The sequence below is a fragment of the Poecile atricapillus genome, chromosome 3, assembly GCF_030490865.1.
Source record: "Poecile atricapillus isolate bPoeAtr1 chromosome 3, bPoeAtr1.hap1, whole genome shotgun sequence".
Lineage (NCBI taxonomy): Eukaryota > Metazoa > Chordata > Aves > Passeriformes > Paridae > Poecile > Poecile atricapillus.
In genome coordinates this window covers 89,702,018-89,723,117 of record NC_081251.1, presented here as the reverse complement: position 1 = coordinate 89,723,117, position 21,100 = coordinate 89,702,018, and the positions used below count along the sequence as shown (strand labels likewise).

Sequence of the window (21,100 nt, the reverse complement as noted above, 5' to 3'; positions counted from 1 at the left end):
GCAAAAAGTAGGACCTGGGTTTATCTGCATTTCATCAGGTACATGGCGTCCTGGAATACAGCCCACTGGCAAAAGCATGGGAAGTGTTATCCTTTGCAGCACTGGGAATGTTCTCTGCTGAATTTGGCGCCAATGACCGAGCTTTGCTTGTTAGTTGAAGTTCACACAGACTCCTTGCCAGGCCTGCCCAGAATGCTGTCTCCTCTGACTTCCTGTGGTCTTGCATAATATTTCCTTGCTTCTTGTATAACCGTGGCTTATTCTGGTCACTGCCCAGTTTATACGGTCGACTTTTTAAAAGGCCAGTCCTGCAAACGTGCAGTTGAGCCATGTCAGTGGCAGGAGGCATCCCAGTGGTGACGCCAATGGAAGCACCCTTCCATGGGGAAACCACCAGCAGCAGGGGTGTACGTCAGTGCTGACATGTCTGAAGGCAGTAAAGTTGGCTGCTGCAGCCTCGTGATGAGATAAGCGTGAGGCACGACTTCAGATTAACTGCACCTTTGAAATATGTGCTGCTCTTGCTCTGATTTCTATAACAAATATAGCTGCTGATTAAGGATGGGGGAGGCAGCGTGCAATGAAAGCACATTTTCAGAGCTCTCTTGTTATTGCTAATAATCCCTCAGTTAAAAGTCCTTGAAAATGTGCCTTGAGAACATACTCCAGGTGTCCAGTATTAAAGACAATGATAGGAATTTCAGGAAGGAGTTTCAGAAAACAGTATTTTCTTGCTGATGGTTTTTAATGCTTCCACACAAGTTGTTTCTGCAATTGTCTGCAGTTAAAATATGCATTGGTTTTGCATTACTGTTGAAACAAGTGTATTTAATAATGTTTACCATTTACTTACTTACTAGATTATTTGTATGTTTTGAAAGTGTATTTCATAGCCACTTGTGCCATGTCACTGTGTTTATACTGATTATTTTTTAAATATTTGTGTTTGCACATGTAGTTATACGTAGAACACTGTGTACTTACAGAGCTTTGTCAGTAACTCATTTTCAGAAAGATGTTTACCTAACTTGACACTTTCTACACAGTTTAAACACAGTTTTCAAACTGTTACTCATGTTCTTTGGGAAACCTGTTTGTGGCATGGCTTAGAAAAGCTGAAGAGTAGAGATGACAAAATAGTAACTTCAGTATGTTTGTAAACTTACACAATAGACTGTACTGATTTTTTCTGTTATAGTTCCCAGGTCATGTATGATCTTCCAGTTAAATACTATCTGCTTTGAAGAAACAGAAGAATCATTTTTGGGAAAGGATTGGAATTGACTTAGTCTTACAGTTATGTGAGATTCTGTTTAAATTGTCTCATACCATCATCTTTTCCATGAATTCAGGTTAACGAGTTGTCGTAGAAAAAATCATGCTGCCTACACATGACTTCTTGCAACACTGTCTTTTAGTCTGATTAATTTAATGGAAAATAAACTTTTACTGGTTAATGTGTGTTATGAGACAGCTTTCCTGGTCACTTAAAGGCTGTAGCCTGGTTTACTACCTTGTATTCTTAGGATCAGCATTTTAATGGCTACAGTCCACCTGATACCATACTTGGAGAATTGTCAAAGTAATACAGTGAGTGATACTACTGACATCTAGCACACCATTTTATAGTAGGGAATATGAGTGCTTCTTGGGCGCGTGTATTACATATACTGCATTTTTGACAGATGGATGCAAATCCTGAAATCCTAGTAGGGCTTGACCAAACAGTTCTAGCAGCATAGTTGCCAAATAAACCAGGTTAACCTCAACATGTTTTGACCAATGATGAAGAGCAACAAGCTTGCTCCTCAGTGATGGGCTTGGGTCCTGGATAAGCTATACAAATATGAACTGCATGGTAGAAGAAGCCTGATGCTGTGATTGGCCCTAAGATTAGGGAAGATGCATAAGAATTGCAAAAGGCTGAGTACTGCTCAGCCAGGTGGAGAACACAGTTCGCTGTCAATGAAAATGGATTTTCCCTCCAAATGGAAGCAGTTAGAGAGATATTTTTAGGACTTGATAGTCCATTTCTTTTAATGAGTGTATGTTCCTCCTGTGTACATAATTTTAAGTGATTTCAGAAAAATTGTTTTGCCTTATAAAGTCAGAGCTAGAAATTTACTCTGCATATAGAATAACAAGATTTAGAAACTCTTGTTCAAAAAAGATAGGCTGACCCTTAGTCCTTTTTCAGCAGTGTTAAAAAGGAACACGTGTTCTTTGAATCCAAATGTAGCCAAGTGTTGAAGAGATATGTGGTCACTTGGGCATGTTTGTTTTTCCTTTTTCTTTGATGATTTACAAATATGCAAATGGGCACTGCAGAAGGTTTGAGGGTTTAATCCTCAGATGTACAGGCAGATAACGTGCTGCATTCAGTGGGAGTTTTGTCCCAGTAAACAGCCTGGGATTGTTCACTTGTATACATGTCTAAATGTGGATCTCAGTCAAGTAAACATGCATGCAGTTGTACGCGTTAATCTGCTTTCAGAGCTGGGAACACCCTGTGTCCCTTGCATCACTGGGGACATGGCCACACCTGGAGCTTCATACAGTCTTGTGTTAAAGACACTGATGGCCCATCCAAAATGTGTCCTGCCACAGGAGTGATAGGTATCTCTGGGGGTACAGCAGCCTCCGTCACTCGGCTTTTGGTGCACGGAGATACTGCTCTCCTTTGAAGGATGTAAGATGCAGATACACACTTTCAAAATGCCTGTGCTCACAGATAAACCAGGAGGGAGCAGCCCGCCTAACATTGAGTATTTTCAGCCTGCATGCCTGCTCCTTCCTGAAGCTGAAGAGCTTGCTTAGTGTTTCTCAGGCTGAACTTTTACAGGAGCAGGAATAAACTTTTAATCTAGGGAAGAAAGAGTCTGTATAAGGGCTAACTGGGAACAGCAGAAATGCAGCTATGCTCACAATGCCAAAGAGCATTAGAGTGCTTTTCCTGAGCTCTATGCTGCAACTGGCCAAGTGGCAACACCTGTGAACCTTTCACAGCCAGTGGGCAGGGGGTTTGAGAGACTTTTAATACAGGTACTGCTGTTGAGAGAGTTGCCGATATTTATTTTAGTTTATTCTTATAATTTAAAGTTTTTTAATGGCACTTGCCCAAAGGTTGTAGTCTATCAGTGGGGAAAGCCAACCTTGTGACATTACAGCATAACACAGTGTCTCACGCAGTGTAACCTGTATGCTGTCATTAGGGACCTCTGCACATGAGGAATGCTGTATGTGTGTAACAACAATTTTAATGTATACTGTAAAATCCAGTCTCATTAAGTACTGAGGACTTCAGGAGTTTAGAAGGAGTTTCTCCTACTGACTAATGTAGTAATTCAGTATACTTAGGCTCTTAGAAGATAGGTCTAATAACAACCATTAGTGCATTTGTATCTTTAGGAATGCTTAAAAAGCTTAAATGTATGTGGTTTGAAAATGTGAAATGAAAGAACAGTAAAATTAACATTAAAATCCAGCATATGCTATGGTGAGGAAATATAGTCTTAGCCATACTACAAAAAATAGAGATCTGAAAAGGTTCCTGGTTGACAGATCTGTCGGAACAAGCAGAAATGAAAAAGTGAATAGTAAATTTTAGCTGTTGCTTATGGTGTATTGGTTCTTCTGTTTGCATTTTTCAAAATAACATCTTACGCAGTGTTCACACTTCAATTTCTCTAAATAGGAAATGAAAAAAAATTTTTTTTGTTTGCTTTAATAAGTAAGTATGGGAGCATTTTTGAAAGAAGAGCTTAATGCAAAGGGAGCTTTAAGAGAGGACATGAGGCACTTTTGCTGTTACTAGAGCCCCTCTAGGCTTGGTGAGGTTGTCTTTTTGGGTGGAGGTGGTGTTTGCAGCATCGATGCTGCCTAGGGGCTGAGAAGGAACCAAGGGGCTCTGCCCTTCCTGCAGAGGGAGCTCTTATTCAGCAGCATGGCAATCTCCTGAGGAGATTGCTGTAGGCTGCCAGCCCAAAGGGAGGGCTGGCAGGATAGGACCAGAAGCTGTGAAAGCTGATAAGCAGTTCTTGACTCTTGAGTTGTCATGCTGGCTTACCACAGCAGGCCGTTTCAAAGGCTTCTGCTGAGGCTTGGGTGTGTGCTGGACTTCAGTCATCAAAAGCACCTGTAGCCACTGGTGGAAGTTTGACCAAACATACTTTCTTGGGGTCAGTGCTCAGGGGAAGGCTGAGAGACAAGGAGGCTGGGAGAACTTTTTGGGGAAGCATCTCTGCTTTCTGTGTCCTCCTTGAAGTGTCCAGTGATTGAAGTAGGCTGATGGGAAGATGCTGGGCTACATCAACCTCTCACCTTGCCTGCCAGGCGTACTGCTGTGTATTCCTCTGTCAGCAGGGGTACATCGAGAGGACAGAAAGGGTTCATGAAGGGGTGAAACAGATGTGCCTTCATTCTATCCAAATCAACAGCGAAACCCCCTCCCACTGATTTTAGTAGCCATACATGATTTTTTACCAGACATCTCTTGGTTGTATATCTAATATGTTAATTATATGTATGAACCAACTTTTAGCGTGGTGTTTAATATATATATAAGAGCTTTTATGAAATTCTGGGTTTTTTTGGTTTTTTTCTTTTGGTTCAGGAAAACAAACATTGATACTAGCAACCATAATTATTACATACCAATTATTCAGGCTTATCACCAAATTACATGTGGTTGTTTCCACAGCAAAACATTTTTACATACCTGTAGCACAACACTGGTCTTGGTGGATTACAGAGATAAGATACCAACCATGGCTAGCATAATCTTCTGATAAACTGGAGCATTAGTAGGATGCAGAATATAGCTTTGAAGGCAGAGAAAATGGTATTTAGGACTCTCTGAAAATATTGGTTTAGGAATTGCATAGGAATGATAAACAGATTTTTGCAAGGTTTTAGGGGAACACCAATGTTAACTTTTGTAGTAATTACTGAATTACTTTCTTGTTACTTGAGAACTGGTACTCTCATTTGTTTGTCACTCTTCAATCATTGGAGTGAAGCACTTGGTAGCAAATTGCAACATGGGGAAGTACTAAGCTTGTCTGTTTCAAGCAACATTTGAATACTTAAAACAGGCAGAATGAAAGGCAAAGGTTAATGATTTAATAACAAGGTTCCCAGGACTGTGCCTTATGTCTAGATGGCAGTAATTTGCATTTGCTTCCTGTAGGGTGACTTCAGCGAGGAACTGAAGGCACTTAGCATATGCAGATGCTGAAACTCTTCCATGCATCTGTTACTATTTAAAAAGTATAAAGTCTGTGGTGGAGACTTTTGAGATGTCAAAAGAGAAGGAGTGAGGCACTGACAGACAGGAGGATGCTGGTGTAGGCAGGGAGCGACAAAGAGAGGAGGTAGTTATGTGCCTTCCAAAAAAACTAGGAGGACATCAGGATGTTTAATGAAGGCAGATACGCTTTGTTTAGCAGAGGGATGTTTATGTGCTTGATAAAATTGGATATACAGCAAATCGCCTTTAATATGTTTTGTGGTTACCACTATTTATATACAAAGCAAAATCACAGCTACAAAGCTGTTCTTGTTTCTGAAACGTCATGTGCCAATATATTGTAGGGCATGGTTATGTCAAAGATTACCTGAGTGTGAAAAAAGATAGGTTTATGGGTAGCAGCTGTATTCACAAACCAGCTGAAGCTAAATTCACATTTAAATCATGTTGTGAAAACTCAACTTTCTTCAAGTATTTGATGCTGGCTTCTGCAGAACCTGCAGCAGACATTGGAGGTGGTGGGTGGCTGTAGACACGGCATCTGGTGGAGCAAGAGACTGGTGGCCTCAGGCTCTTCAACGCTTCTCTGATGCTGATCAGGCTGTGCAGTATGTGCAACAGCATCATTAATATCCCTTTGTTCTTCCCCTGTGCTGTATGAACAGCTTGGGGCAGAAAAAGATCGTCTTATGTTGAGCTTGCTGATGATAATGTCTTGTGAAACTCAGTAGTTTCTCTTTGCCTCTTTGATCATGCTGATAGCTTCTCCTGGAACCACCTCCATTATATTGACTCATTTTTTAAAAAAGTGTTTCAAAAAGTTCAAGGAAAAATGTTTTGTTGGATTTTTGTTTGGGTTTTTTTTTAATTTTAATTTTATTTTATTGGTTGATTTGAGACAGTATTAGGAAGAGTGAGTCCAAAGCACAGTTGGAATGGCAGGTTCCTAGACAGTTCAGCACACATCCAGCAGCCTTCCCTCTGCTACCGATTTCCCCGATGTTGTTTGAAGATAAATTATGGACATGAAGTAGCATATAGGTCAGATGCCTAGCACAAGAGCCGAGGGCTTCAGCTCTGGCCAAGTGGCCAAGCTCCCGCCAGGCGTTCCCAGGTTAGCCACAGGGTATTGAACTCACTGCTCCAGTCCAGCTTGCAGAGCTCACAGTCTCAAATTAATCAAAATTATTCACTGGATTTCTGCTCAAAACAAAACAACAACAACAAAAAGTGAGAACCCCCAAGTCCTTTTGTAAGGCTTAATAATAGTTCACAAATAATTATAATACATTAGGAAAAAAATACACTATTTATGGCAAAATATGTCCATTGTCTGCATTAAGGGATCGGTTTTGTCATCCTTTCACAGCACATTTTAAAGACTGTAAGCACACTAACTGGAACAGACATGAGTACTAAGACTAGTTGAAAATGTGGCCATTCTGTGCTTTTGTCTGCCCTACTTATGCCCTGTTTAGTACTAATGGGTCTGTAGAAGATGTCACTGGCCACGGCCGATACATATATACTAAATTTAAGGAACTTTTAGTGTTTGTTGTGCACAGTGAACCTCTGGGAAAGCTTCAACCTTTGACCTCTGTAGTGGGTTATGACAGGGAAGATTCATAAGAGCTTGATTTAGACTCATCTCTGGAAAGTTGGTTAAAAATATTCAACTACCATGTTCCTCCTCTTCCCCCATCTGGTAAAGGTCCTCTTAAAATACATACTCCAACACTTCATTTGTCATTTCTTTGGGAGCCCTGTAGTGAAGGCTGCTTGTAAGGAAATGATTAAATTATATTCCTGTTTGTGCTTTAAATTGCCTTGGTGGTAGTCCAAGAAGTATTTTCTTGCTCTTCCAAATTTCCATGTGCTGTAATATTAACCTATTTTCATCAATGTGACCTGCCCCAGCAGTAACATTTGTTTGTAATTGGTCATGTAATGTTTGCTGAAGAGACATAAAAACCAAATTAATCTGAGACTTTTAATAATCTTATTCTGAGAAAAATGAGGGATTTATTAGAAAATGTAAAGACATTTGACAGTATTGGGGTAATTTGTCACAAACCTGAATAATCAATAAAGAAATTTTGGTAGTAGAGCTCTTTCATTTTGCTTCTACAAAGCAGAATATTCTTTCTTTGAAATACTTTGTTTCTAGCTTTTAATTTTGCATTATATGTTAATAAATGTTTATGCTTGGGTTAGGGCAGCAATTTCAGACTGAACAATTGGTAGTGACATTATTTATTGTAGCCTTTGAGAAAGAGGCATTTTTTTTTCTGGGTTGTATATCACAAATTAGAACTATCCTAAATATCTAAAATTAAAGAATATATATATATATACTTAATGGTAACACAGGTAGTCTTCAGAGAAAGCCAGAATATCTGGCTATCAGTTCAGACTTTGAAATTCTAGTTTTCTAATATAGCTTTTTTTATAAAGTCCAAGTGAAAGTTTATTTCATAAAAGAACAGAAGTGACCATATTATTTAGTTAGAATGGTTATTACTAATGACTTGCACTTTTAGAGCAGTCAATAGTATTTTGTTGTTTTTCTTGCAAAATTGTTTGTAATCAAAGCCATTAAACTATCATTTAAATGGAGAGCCCTCTGTTTGCCCAGAGCAGCTGGCTCGCTACATTAGCTTCTATAAATAAGTTTATTATTTGAGATGAAAGTTATAAAGCAATCTGTTTAGCTCTACTAAAGTAAGTAGAATAGCTGAAAACATTGCTAAAAAAAGTACGAAGAGGGGCATTGGAACAAAATTAACTCCTCCAAGGGTTCTTTATGCTTCTTTATTATTTTAATCAAACACAACTTCTCTGTGGTTTTGTGGCCTTAAGAAAACTGGAAGGAGGGAAAGTGCTATTTCAGTGTTCAGTGGACTGAAATGTGGTATTTTCCTTGTTTGAAATATTGATTCTCCCTGATTGTCCAAAGATGTTTTTGGAAGTAAAAAGAGCTGAATGGAGAAAAAATATGAAATATGAAAAAATACAGAAACATGCATTAACTGTGTGGAGAGAATAAAAGCATTAACATGAAATCTGTTCTCCTTTAGAAACACATATTGGTTAGAAACAGAGACCTCAATGCCACATATGCTGAAAATGTAGTCTAAGAGCTTTAATTTACCGTCGTCTGTCCATGTTAATGGACAGAACAAGTGCTGGAGCTGTTGTAAAACAAATCTGTTTTCCTTTTGTCTGCTCTGCTGGATAATTAAATAAGAGCTAAATTATCACTGATAAAAGTAATTTGCAGAAAAGCATTGATAAAAATATAACAACAGAGCTTGCCATTAGCGGCTTAAATGGATAATGTTAACTTGTAACCTACTTCTGTCCTCTGGTTTTTATTGTCTTCTCCCCGTTCCCGAGTGAGGAAGGGCCTTTTCAGTAGAGGCTTCAGGCAATAAAATTATGGGTGTACTAAATCCTGGCACTGGTAAGTTTCTGAGGGATAACTCCTACTTTTTCCTCTTCTTTTTCTGTACTACAGTATTTCCAAGTCAAAGTTTGTGCACAGTTTGAAGTGCAGTTATCAGTATAATTTTACCCATCCCACTTTGAGGAATGTGTCTTCTAATGATGAAAACTGAGAAAATAATTTATTCAGTATATTCATTGAAGCACTGGTAGCTCCTACCATGAATTACACAAATATCCTTTACTGTGAAGGTCTTCATTTTTGATGTTTAGCTGTTAGCTAAACTGTTTAGCTTAGATGTTTAGCTTTCTGTCTCTCCGTATGTCTGTGTCTTTTAGACAACTTTTTCTTTCTTCTTTTTTTTTTTTTTAAATTTAATATTTGAAGACAGAGAAGTTTGAAGTTGTGTCCCAGTTGCTCACAACAATTCAGAAATGGGAATGCAAAGAGTTCTGAGCCCCACGCATTTGTGTGTGCATGATGATTCTAAGGTGTACATGTCTGAGTGTGCACACATACCTAATCAAATTTTAATTTTACTATTTTCTTGTAAATTGGACTAATCTCTCATAATTTTTTCAATGTTTGGACTTCTTATTACATTGACAATGGATAGCCAGTGTCCAGGGTAGAACATTTGCCACGGGGTATGTGAAGGATGTTTAGTGTCTTGCAAAAGCTGTACATGCTTACTGGTACATTTGTAGTTTTTAAAAGTACTGAATTCTGACTGATCAAATAGGGAATCTAATTTCTAAACAAAGCTAAACTCTAGCTGTGGTACTTAAAGTATTTTGTAGTTGCAGCCTGGACACTGCTGTACAGTGCTTGCCAGTTTGCAAATGTCAAGGACAGTTACCCTCTCACATTCCTAAATGACTTGCTCCTGACCATCCTTCAAAAACCTGTCCTTTCTCCAGCTCGTTCTCCTTCTCTAGCTCTTGCTGCCAAATTCTATTCTGCTGTGTGACTGCAAGGAGAGTAATCCCTGGGAAGGCTAGGTCTTGTTGGTCCATAGAGTATCTGAACTCCCTCTCCTTACCCTAAAAACTAAGACAACGGCACCTGAAAAGCTGAGGAAAGTCTTTTCATGCATGTAGCTGTGCAGATTATTAGCTAGAGCATATGGTCTTGCTGGTCTTGGTCAGATAATTCCTTATAGGCCCAGGCTAATACAATATGCAAAGGCACTATTGTTTTAATATTTTATTATGCATTAGTGTATACGTATTTTCATGTGTAATGTAGGAGCAAATATCATATGTATGAACTTTCTAAAGTACTTTAATCTGACAAAAACCTTTGTGTTAGTCTTGTAAGTGATATGAGTCTGTATTGTACTGTAGTGCCTTAGCATTTATTGTGGCTGACACTGTTTTTGGAAATGTATAATGTTATAATACTTTGCGCATTGCTTCTGTATTATGCCCATTCTGTGGGTAATGCTTTATTCCCTATGCAGCTTCAAAGTGTTCAGAAAAAAGGGTAGTGTGCTATTAAAAATGTGTTTATGGCAGAACAAGTACATAAATTCTTGTTTGTCAATAGTGGTCAAATACGTGAAAGTTGTCTTCAAAAGTGAACTGAGTGGTGTAATATTTATATAGCAATACAATGGAGTAATAACAATGCCATATTGTAAGAAACCCTAAATTCTAGTTGACTGATACAAATGCAAATTTAGGGCAATAACCTGAAGGTATGGTGTCAGAGGTCTGTTTGCAGTGTCGAGTACCAGGTGTACTCTGGCTTCTAACAGGCAGGCAGGATGTGATGCACAAGGTGATTCTGTTCATGGCATGTTAAACACAGCTTCAATGAAGTTAAACTTTGAGTAACATCAAAGCAGTATTACCATGGCTGGATAAGAAAGCAGTGTAATATGTTGGCACTGTGTTTAAACCTGAGAGAGAACAAAATGGAGTAGCAAAACTGAGGAGCGTGAATAGCACTGTACAAGCAGATACAGGGAAACTCTGCTGTTTGTCATATTTACTTAGTTATTTGTGATCTTGTAGGTATGAATGGATGTTGAACAAAGCAGTTTCACTGCAGAAAATGGTCCTCAGTTCCCTGATGATGAGTGAAATAGGTAGCTCCCAAAACTACTGAAACAGCAGCATGAAAGGAAACATCATCGCTGGTGAAAACTCTGTAAAATACAGATGGAGATGCCGAATGAAATCCTCAGAACAACTAGTCTTAGACTAAGCTATAGTTTGAACTTCCAATTCACCTTCAGGGAGGAGGATGCAAGGGCTCCTAGCCTGTGATGTGAATGCCAGAAACACACTAGAAAATGAGCTAATTTAGGTAGTTTAGGTGAGCAGTTGGACCAGGGATAAAGCATGTAAGACCTGAGATTTGGGCAGGCAGCCATGAAAAGAGGTTTACTCAGGCCAAATTGGAAAAGCCTTTTCAATAATTGAAATGGACTCTGCTTCACAGGACAGATGTTCTCACTAGGGGAGCACTTAGATTTCTGATGAGGGCTGGCAGCGGCCTTGCATGTGCAAGGGATAGCATGGGGCTCACTGAACAGATAGCCATGGGATCTTGCCATGGGTGAGGATACAGCAAGCTTGTGAACAGAAACATGGGAAAAAATACTTGAGCATACAGAAATCAGATCCTGGCATAAGGTTTATTCTAGTTTCAGTTTTTTGGGTTGTGGGGTTGGTTTGGTGTTTTTTTGAGGGATGAAGGTACTGCTTAATAGAAGGTGCATTTTTATCTTTAAAGTTTTTATGCAGTATCTTTTCATCTTCTTTATCCCCTGTGGGAGTAAGAAGTGTATCTTTCTTGATGAAGCTACTGTGCAGGCTGAGCCCTTTTGTTCTTAAAAAGTGTTATTCATGGAGTTAAACAGAATTAATCTTTGTCCTCCTGACAGTTCTCAAAGCCTGGTTAATTAAGATGATCAGTGCTTGCATAACTAGGACTTGACAAAGTCCAGGTGCTCCTGTACTTCAGGCACACCTGCACCTTTTTCCCCTCTGTGAAGCAAGACGGGGTGAAAAGTTCTTGACTTGTCTTTTTATCTAATTCTAGGTCTGCACTTGGAAATGTTTTCCATATTCTTGAAGTCTTTCTACACTCATGGGATTTTTATTTTTTTTTGGTTGTGTGCTTTCCCTTTCCTCTCCCTAAATCTGCTGATGGCACTCCCAAATCTTTATCCTATTTTCTGAATTGTGTTATCTACTTCCTCCAGAGATGGTTTTATAAAAATCTGGTTTCCAGTTTTCCCCATGTTTCAGACTTCTGTGTGGAAGAGAATATAATTTAATGAACCTCTGTTTGTGGTCTTTCTTGCTTTTTCATATGGTATTCATTTTAATGGTCCTCAATATTTTATTTCTTTTTCTCTACTGAAATAGATTTGTACTGAGGCATTGGAAATGGTACATCACAGCCTAGTTACAGATTCATTCTCTCATGGCCTCTGGAATTATGTGAAGCTCACATTGTTTTCTGTAATAGGCTTATAGAGTTACTTTTTTTCCTTGAAGAGGCCTTGTTTTGTTTAAACTTTTCCAAAAATGGTTGTTTCTACCTACTTTCTCTTCTAAACCTTTATCCTTCCTTCTCGGTAGCCAGGTAACTGATCAGCCAGAGCTGATGTGGATATCTAGATGTTCCTTCCCATGCTGAACAGTCGCTGCTTCTTAATAGCTGATCTGATGTAAGGAGTGTGACATGTCCCAGGAGAGTCTGACAGCAAAATATTTCCTGTTTATTGTTATTAAAACAACACAAGAAAACATACAAGGTACTTTGAAGAGTTGTGTTCCAATCTTCCATAGGTGCGAGTCAGGATAACTCCATTTAAGTTAGTGTGATGAAGTAAGAATTGATCCCATGGACAGGTGCAGTGTGATTCCTCAGAGAAACACTTGGGAGGGTAGAACTTGCCTGTGTAGTATCATAAGCTAGTCCTTCATCTGAACTCTGTTATGTCCCCTGTGTCTTCTTCCTTTGTACTGCAAGTATCGTTGTTTGGATGGAGCTTCACGTGGTTTTTTGGGCTCTCTCCTCTCCTTGGGTCCCCTGTTTGTGTGTGGGGATGAGTGTCAGTATTGCATCCCTGTTCTGAGCAGGACTCAGATGGGTCAGACATGGGACATATCATGTCAAGTATGTTTTTCCCAGTTGTTATGTTGCTGTTTTGTTTTTTTATGTGTAAACAAAGAAGTGAGGAGTTTAATATTTCAAGATGATAATTTAAATAGCTGCAGCTATAAAAAACGTGGGAAAGACATGTTTTGAGACCAGCTTTGCAAAGCTTGTTTTAGTCAACTGTACCTCAGAGGGTATGCTCTATGACATTCCATCCTTCCCATTTAAACACTGGGGAGGGAGAGCTGTCAGAAACAGGCTTTGCAGCTTCTGCCTGTAGCCACTCTTTGGTTTTTACTGTCCAGAGCAATCCGTCTGTAGAAATGTTTGTGCCTGGCACAGTGAGTGCTGACAGTGTGTGACAGTGAGTGTAGTGACTCTGGAAGCACCTGAGGAGTGACTTGTTGTGGCTGCAGCCTGTGGAAGGCAGAATTGGAAGTAGCATTCACCAGAGGGGAACACTGGATTTTCTTGGAACTGGGGTGGGGAGTGTCTGTGTGTGTGTGTGGTTTTTTTTCTCTCAAAACCCCACAGCTTATCTTGCTTGTTTCTCTGTCTCTCCACTCCCCTCTGGCCAAACTCGACTTTGTAATTCTTTGCTCTTTCCTGCTTGGCCTGATGTTTTCTCATGTTAAATGTTGAGTTTGAATTGGCACCTAGTTTCTGCACAAAACATAGCAGTGATGACCTGTTGGTTAGGAGGTTTTCACAGTATTAAACAGACTGAAAGTGAAATGGCATTAGATTGGTACACCTGTGTGCCCAAAATAACTTCAGGCCTTTAAAAATAGGTAGCAAGAACTAAATTATGATGGAGGAAAAATAAAATCTACACAAATATTTTGACAGTGAAGCTGACTGACCAGTAGAGCAAGTTTCTAAATGTTGCTGTGGGCTGGCTTTGGTTCTCCATCCTTGCAAGTTGCTTAAGTTGGTCAGACTGTTGTTTTAAAGAAATGCTCAGATTCAAATTGTATTAATTCAAGTGAATCCTCCAACCTCTGATCTACAGGTTAGGCAAGTTGTTATCATTCTAAATTTCTGGGCTGATGAGATTTGATGCTGTCATTCATCCATTTCCCAGAGCTGTTAGCAAGCTAGAACTTCAGGAAAACAAATCTTCATTCAGGTTTTTAATAAAACATGCTGTAATCACAATGAACAATATCCCTTTATCTGCAGAGGCACAGACCTACGGCCTACCTCACTATGAATTGAAGCTTAATCAAAAATATAGCAGATAGAGGAGAGGCTCCTTCTTCTTACATGGTGGATTGGTTTTGTTCACTGTGTTTTTAGAAAGATGTTGCCAGTCTTATATTGGTTAAAGCTAAACAACCTGTACTCAGCTATGGTAAACATTTATTGGTAGATAACAAAATTTTTTATTTAGTATCAGTCATGAAAATTGCCTGTTTAATTCTTAGTGATCTGAGAGATTGGTTTCCTCTTAAGTGGAGAAACTTCGGTTAAAATATTGATCAAAGTGGGTTTGTTCTGTTAATGGCTGTTGTCTTAGAGTCCTTGAAGATTTCTTCCAATATTCTCAAGTTTTCTTCAAAATCAACAGCAATTCGTAGAAGTCCATTATCTGTATGAGGAAATGATAATAAGAACCATGGAGAAAAGTTTATATAGATAATTTTTATATTCAGTCATTAATAAAATGGCTTTTAATTTTTTTTAAATGTGTAATAAAGTCAGTAGTATGTACATGAAGTGTATTTCTCCTAGGCTTGTTACTTTATAAATGTACCATTGACTAAAAACTACATTAAATCAAGTTAAGTCATATTTGTACAACTCAGATTGTCTCCATTAGATGTACAATGGCTTGCTCTTTAATTATGACTCTTGTTTTCCATATGCCTTAGTCTTAAATGTATTTCACAGTAGCATAAAGCTGTTCCAGTAAAAGAGTTAAATATTTATTCACATTCTGTATTCTGTATTAAAGAACTTTTTTTTTTTTCCTGTCTATGAAGGGGTATATATCTTTTTATAACTACCCTTGGCCACAGCAGCATGTTCTGTACAAACGTAGCTAACTGCACTGGCAGACAAACACACACAGTTCAAAAGAATACATGAAAGAATACATTAGCACAAGAAGTTATGTTCCCTTTTGGATTCAGCTTGTATCAACATGTGTACGTGGTGCTCTCTCTGTGCCTGCCTCAGCCCTCCCCTGCACTTCTGCTGGTGGCGGTACACGTTTCTTAGTCTACCTTAGCTTTGGCCTCTGTACCATCCCATTTGGGTTTTCAAATAACAAAGCTATGATTTTTGGCAGTGAGTGCAGCTTCTTTTCTTTTTTTCCTTCATTTTTTTCTTTTTTTTTTTTTTTTTTTTTTTTTTTTGTTTTTCTGAGAAAGTGGTTAGGTTTTGGGAAATTGTGCCGTTCAGTTGATTAAGTTACATAATTTAGGGAAAGGATGAGAAGAATACAATTTTATTCTCCAAGAACACAAGCAAGGAGAAACAAAGTAGGTTTACAAAACGGTGTTGGTAGTTACTGGGATGACAACACTGTCACTCCTGACTTGGGAGATGCCATCTGTTTTGTGTAACTCTTGTGGCCACTTCTGTACTGATCCAGTTGCATGCATTTCAGCATGTGCATCTTGGACATTCTCTCAGAAATTTGGTTGCTGTATAGTTATAATCAAATAGTGAGTATTGAGGTACCACACCCTGACAGATGCAGAGTTCTGATAGATCTCCAGGACCTGTCTAGTTGTCATGTGTTGTTAAGTAAGCTGACAAATGTGGTTGGTATCATATGAACCAAAAAGTCCTGTTTCTCTTCTGGAAGAAATGAGTTCTTCCTACCTATATGTTTCATAAACAGAATTTATTACAGCTGCCTCCTGCCTCCTGCCCTCTTGGGGTGATGGGACCATGGTGGAGATGAGAATCAGGCCCAGTATATGCATATGTGCCTTGTTTGCTTAAACTTGAGGAGAACAAAAGACATGAATAAAACCAAAATACTGGTACGTTAATTCATAGCTCTGAAGTAAAACCAAGAAAATATAAACAAATGTGGACATGTGAATTTACCTTTGTGTATGTACATAATTTCTTCCTAGCTTTGCTGCTTCTCATGTTCATAATTTTTTTTTCTCCTTTTCCCAGAGTAATCATTTTTTTATTGTAGCTACATAGCAGTTTAGGAGTTAGTAGACAGTAGAAGGAGGGAAGCAATAAAGCAAGAAACACCAAAAGAGACTGCATCCAGTTCCTTACTTTGTGTTGCAATACAGACTGCCTTTATATCAGTTGCCTTTGAAAGTTAGTGTTTAGCGACTAATTATTCAGGGTGATGTGGCAGAGGAGCTAGCGGCTAACTCCCAAGAGAAACAAGCCTTAATTTTTAAGCATATTTGAAATACTGCAGTTGAACGTTGAGGAGCCACAACTGTTTCCTCCTCAATTACTGGAGTTTTGATGTCCCTCTGGCTTCTGCCACAGCTGTGGGTGTGGAGGGGCAGGTCAGCAGTGAAAAGACTCCTCAAGACTTTGCCAGGAGCTGAAGGTGTTTTGGGGCTACCGATTGCCCCCAGGTTACATCACTCCAGGCTCTGATTTTAACTGTAAATTTAGAGGAATCGCCTAACTTGGCTGAATTGACTGCTGCTTTTCTGGCCAGGTAGCTGAAGTAGTCTGACCCTTTGGTATCAATGTTTTTACTTTGTAGTAAGCAAAGAATGAAATTTAACCCAGCTAAAGCTACTAAATTTTGATTTTTATTGACTTAAACTAGTGGCAAACTTTTGAATACTAATGAGAATTCAAAATCACAGCATGCAAAGTTATCACTGCTCCAGTTTACCTGATGACTTAGTTTGGAGGAGAGAGACAATTAAAGAGCTACTGTATAAAATAACATCCTTCCAAAGAGAAAGCTGGGGCTGAGAATGAGCTGTGTCCTGGCATGTTTGTACAGAGAAAGCCCACACTCCAGGGCAAAAAATGTAGCTTGGCCCTCAGGATCCATGCCTGATCATTGTTGCAGGAAGTGGAGGAAGCTGTGTTACAAGGAATGATCAAAATTTAGAGCATCTGTATTGTTATTTTCAAAAATTATTATTCCCTGCTTGCCAGAGAAATGGCTGCTTAATCTCTCTTTCTGGATATCCATCATCTTACCATGGATACCTGTAAATGACCAAGAGGTACAGAAGGAGAAAACATTAACTTCCATCATTTTCAAGTGCACGCTAAAATGGTTAAGATCCAAAAAGTAAAGAAGGGTTGTCATTATTTAATAGAGATTTTATTGCAAGATCTGTTTTCTTAACTTTAATATTAGAAGATTAGAAGATTTGTCACTTTGGGAGGACAAAGCATGACTTACTAGCAGACGATGCTGCAAAATAATTTTAATTAGTGTTTTGAATGTTCTCTAAAGGAGACAAAACATTTTCATTTAGAGTTGGCATGTGCCCTCAATTTAGTCTTTAGAGCATCCAGCACAGAGACCTCATGCTTGAAACAAGGTGACACAAAGTGGCTGACTTTCTGTTGTAGGTGTTCTGCTGCCTTTCTATACAGAATTTATGAGTAAAGATGCTGTAGTCAGCATCATCAGAAAGCAGCCAAAAGCCTTAGGAGAAGGAGCTACTTTTGTGTTCCCAAGGCTGGGGGCTTTACCTGCTCGATCTTTGCTCTGTTGAAAACCTCACTGACTGTGATGGAGACAAGCCTCTGTGAGAGCATGGTCTCTAAAGACAGGCTTCTAGTTTACAACTGTCTGCTGGTTTCAGAGACCCATTGAATTATGGATTATTTAGTTTTACTAAATAATATATAATAAATATATTATATATAATATAATAAATAATAAATACTCGTTCTAGCTGAAATTGGTAGGAAAGAAATCCCAGCTGAAATGCACTGTAGTGGACTGTATAGCAATTTTTTCAATTTTGTCAATATAGTTACCTTTCAATACCTATAAGTGCTTGCTATCAGGTGTTCACACGTTTAAATTTCAATTTTACTTAGCTTACAGCTTACATAGAGAGCCTGGAGATGCATGAGAGAAGAAAGGTGGTATATAGGGAGGTTTTAGTAGATGGCCTTTTCTGTGGCTCTTTTTGGTGAAAATTTCTACATCTTTATGGCTTGCTGATTTCTTTTCAAGGGTTGGAGAACCTACAACATATTGAAGGGTGGGCTGTTTATTTTCCTTGTGTTGTTTTTATGTACTGAAATATTGTAGTGAAATGGGTGGGGTGTAATGAATGTTTCCAAAGACCTTCCTTTGAAAGGCATTTTTCCAGCCCTTGGTGGTCACCACCCATTTTCCTGTGCTGTGCAGGCCTCTCTCATTGTTCCTACCCACAAAGGCCCCTTGTGTGAACCTGTCAGCAAATTTGCCGACACAACGAGCTAAAATGTCATGAGATACTGATCCAAGCCTGCTGAAGCCCCAGGGTTTGCCCCCACAAATGTTGGTGGGTATTGCCCAAGGCACAACAGAGGGTTAGATCTAAACCTTGGGATTTGTCAACAATGCTCTGCATGACTCTCTGAACTGTTTACGGTTGAGTGGGTTTGGGGCTGAAGCGTAGGTACGCATACCACTGATAGCTAAGTAATGCAATGGCAGTGTTTGTCCCTTAGGCTTGAAATAAAGCCTAATTGAAAAATGGTCCCTGTTTACCTGCAGTTGCACCATCTTGTTAAATAATGCCTGGTTGTGATTTAGTAAGGGCTGGGGATGTGGTCAGTGCCCCATCAAAAAATGAGGCTGGTTTTGAATTTAACTACGGGGCCCACCACCCCCCCAGCCTGCAAATTGCACTTCATTCACCTTTAGCTTTAGCCCCTGTTGAAGAGATAAAGCACATCCTTTCATATGTGTTTTTTAGAGTAGGTAAATAGTTGGGTTATCGGAAAACAGATCTTAGCAATACCTGCTGAGCCTTTGAGCAACAATGTGTATGGACCTCTAGATTAGCTGTCAAAATTGACTGATTACTGTAAGTAATGCCCCAAGATAAGGATCTGTAATCTCTCAAACACAAATCATTGATAGACATCTGGGGTTGTGCATTGTCATACCTAACCTTATCCCTATGACTGCAGTGCAATTCCAGGAGAGAAAAGCAGAGTGATACATTTATCACCCACAAAAAAAAATTGGGCTGATTTAAAAGTTCAGTTTTGGCCAATGTTGAAACAGTCATTTCTGTTGTGTTGTTTAGAGTGCTGCTGGGCCTGCTTTAGTCTACACGTTATCTCTGAAGCTTGCCTTGTCTTGGCTGGTGTCAGAGTTGATTGCCACAGGGAAGGAATCCATGATCTTGGTGGAGCAGAGCAGTGCAAAACCAGTGTGGGGAGGGAAGACCTGGGCTGATTGGCTGGTTCACTGTGATTTGACCATATGCCATCCTCCTTGTTTCTTTCCAAATGTCCCTAGTACTTGAGAAGATGGAGGATGTGTTTCACTGATTTGTTTTTAACGTGGGCAGCAGCAGCTTTACAAAGGTCACCCAGAGCTGTTTTGACCCTCTGTGAGCAGCACTGGTACTTTCTGAGCATACAGTGACTTGGAGCAGGATACTGCACTTCCTGAAAACTAAACCAGACTAAAGTCATCTAGCCCTAATATAGGCAAAAAGCCAGTGCCACTATCTGCTCTAACAGCTGATCCGCAGCCTGGCATCTTGTCTGCACACTGTGGGCCTCAGGTGGTTCCATGGGGCTGTGCCTTGCCCCAGACACAGAGCATTTGGCACATCCTCTGATGCCAGATGTACCAGTCGTGCGCTGGTGTGGCAGCTGTGGGACAGGCTGGCACTCAGCATCGTAAAATAATCCAGGAAGAGATTAATGGCTGTGAAATCCTAACTTATCTTTCTGTTCAAGGTACTCATAAAACCAGAGGAAAAAAGGAAGAACATAAATCCTTAGACATTGTTTTGCTTACTATGATTAAATTTATCAGACTCTGTTGACATGTTGTGAACCTAAATGCTTTAAAAAATGTCAGTGCTCCTGCAGCGTCAGTGAGGTTTACAACATTGAACTTCCAGAGTGATACATAGTTGCTGTGATAACTTCAGTATTTACAGTAATACCTTAAATTGCTCTTTCAAAGTGTTTTTCTTTTAGTAGCTGCTTTAAATGCAGTTAGTGGTATAAATAATGCCAGGGCTATAAACATTTTAAAACTGTATAGGTATAATGCTTTTTGTGTTAGTACCATCCTTTTTTCCTTTTTATTTTCAAAAATCAGTGCCAAGAACGTTCATGAAAATAAATAGAGTACAAACCCAATAGCTTTTAATTATTATGACTAAAGGTACAATCAGAGATTCAGGCAGAGAAGTTATAGTCTTATGTGTGCTTTTAAAGTACATATAAATTTATCTCTTGTCAAGAAAACCTATTCCTGGCTGTGTTATTGTCAGCTGTGAGGGTCTTGGAGTGATATGGACCTAGTGAATCATAAATATGTTTGAAGGCACCAAAACCTTGATATCCATTTAGGCCTCATCTCTTGATATTCTAATTGTAGTAGCCAAATTCTCTATTGCTGTGCCAAGCATCCTAATGAGAATGGAAATTAGTTCCTCATTCTTAATGCAGGCTCTTCCTCCCGCTGTCCCTGACACTCAAATTTCTTATTTTCCTATCATCTCACCTTTGGTTTTAAACTATGGTGAAGGAATTGCATTAATATTGCTATGCTAGTAGGTGCCAAGCTTTGCTGAACTGAACTTTTAAATAAAAGAATTTTTTTATTTAATGAGTATGTACAGAAACACAAGAAATCCCTCAAACAAGCCAAGGAGCTTGTGGTGAGTTACTGTAAGTTAGGGCAGCTTTAAAGGAAGGGTGGAAGATACTTAATTTCCTTTTTTTGTAATAGCCCTTCTGTTAGTAGCCTTTCTTGTTACCTTCAAAGTTTCATTTCCTTTATTAACAAATTCCCTATTTTGGCATGCTTTGAGTTTGTTTTGTCTGTGTACTGGGTACTGTATCCCAGTGGGCAGCAACGCTGCTTTAGCACTTGCCCTCCATGAGCACTCCACATATTTCAAACTGGTTTTGTTTTTTTTTTTTAATCTGCCTGAAAATAACCATGTCCTTTCCCTTTTGCTTTTGTTCTTGCTGGTGTGCTGAACCCAGGCATCTGGTGTCTTCTTTAGAAATAGTTATTTTCACTGGAAAGAGGTATAAGGAGGGATCTGCATGGCACTTTGTATGGGTTTCCTTCACAGCTTTCATAGTTTGGCCTGAATTCGTGGTTAGTGAGTAAATTTCTGCTTCTA

General features: G+C 39.1%; 1 protein-coding gene and 1 long non-coding RNA gene across 3 annotated transcripts in view; one reads left to right on the top strand and one right to left on the bottom strand.

Moving 5' to 3' along the window:
* The window catches only part of EPAS1 (endothelial PAS domain protein 1), a 76,702-nt gene that overhangs the window by 14,411 nt on the left and 41,191 nt on the right, over positions 1 to 21,100 (top strand). The gene's annotated exons all lie outside the window — the stretch shown is intronic.
* LOC131576916 (uncharacterized) overlaps positions 14,127 to 21,100 on the bottom strand; it is an 85,898-nt gene continuing 78,924 nt past the window's right edge. The window contains exon 5 of the long non-coding RNA XR_009277104.1: positions 14,127 to 14,403. This is a non-coding gene — a long non-coding RNA (uncharacterized LOC131576916). The remainder of the gene's footprint in view (positions 14,404 to 21,100) is intronic.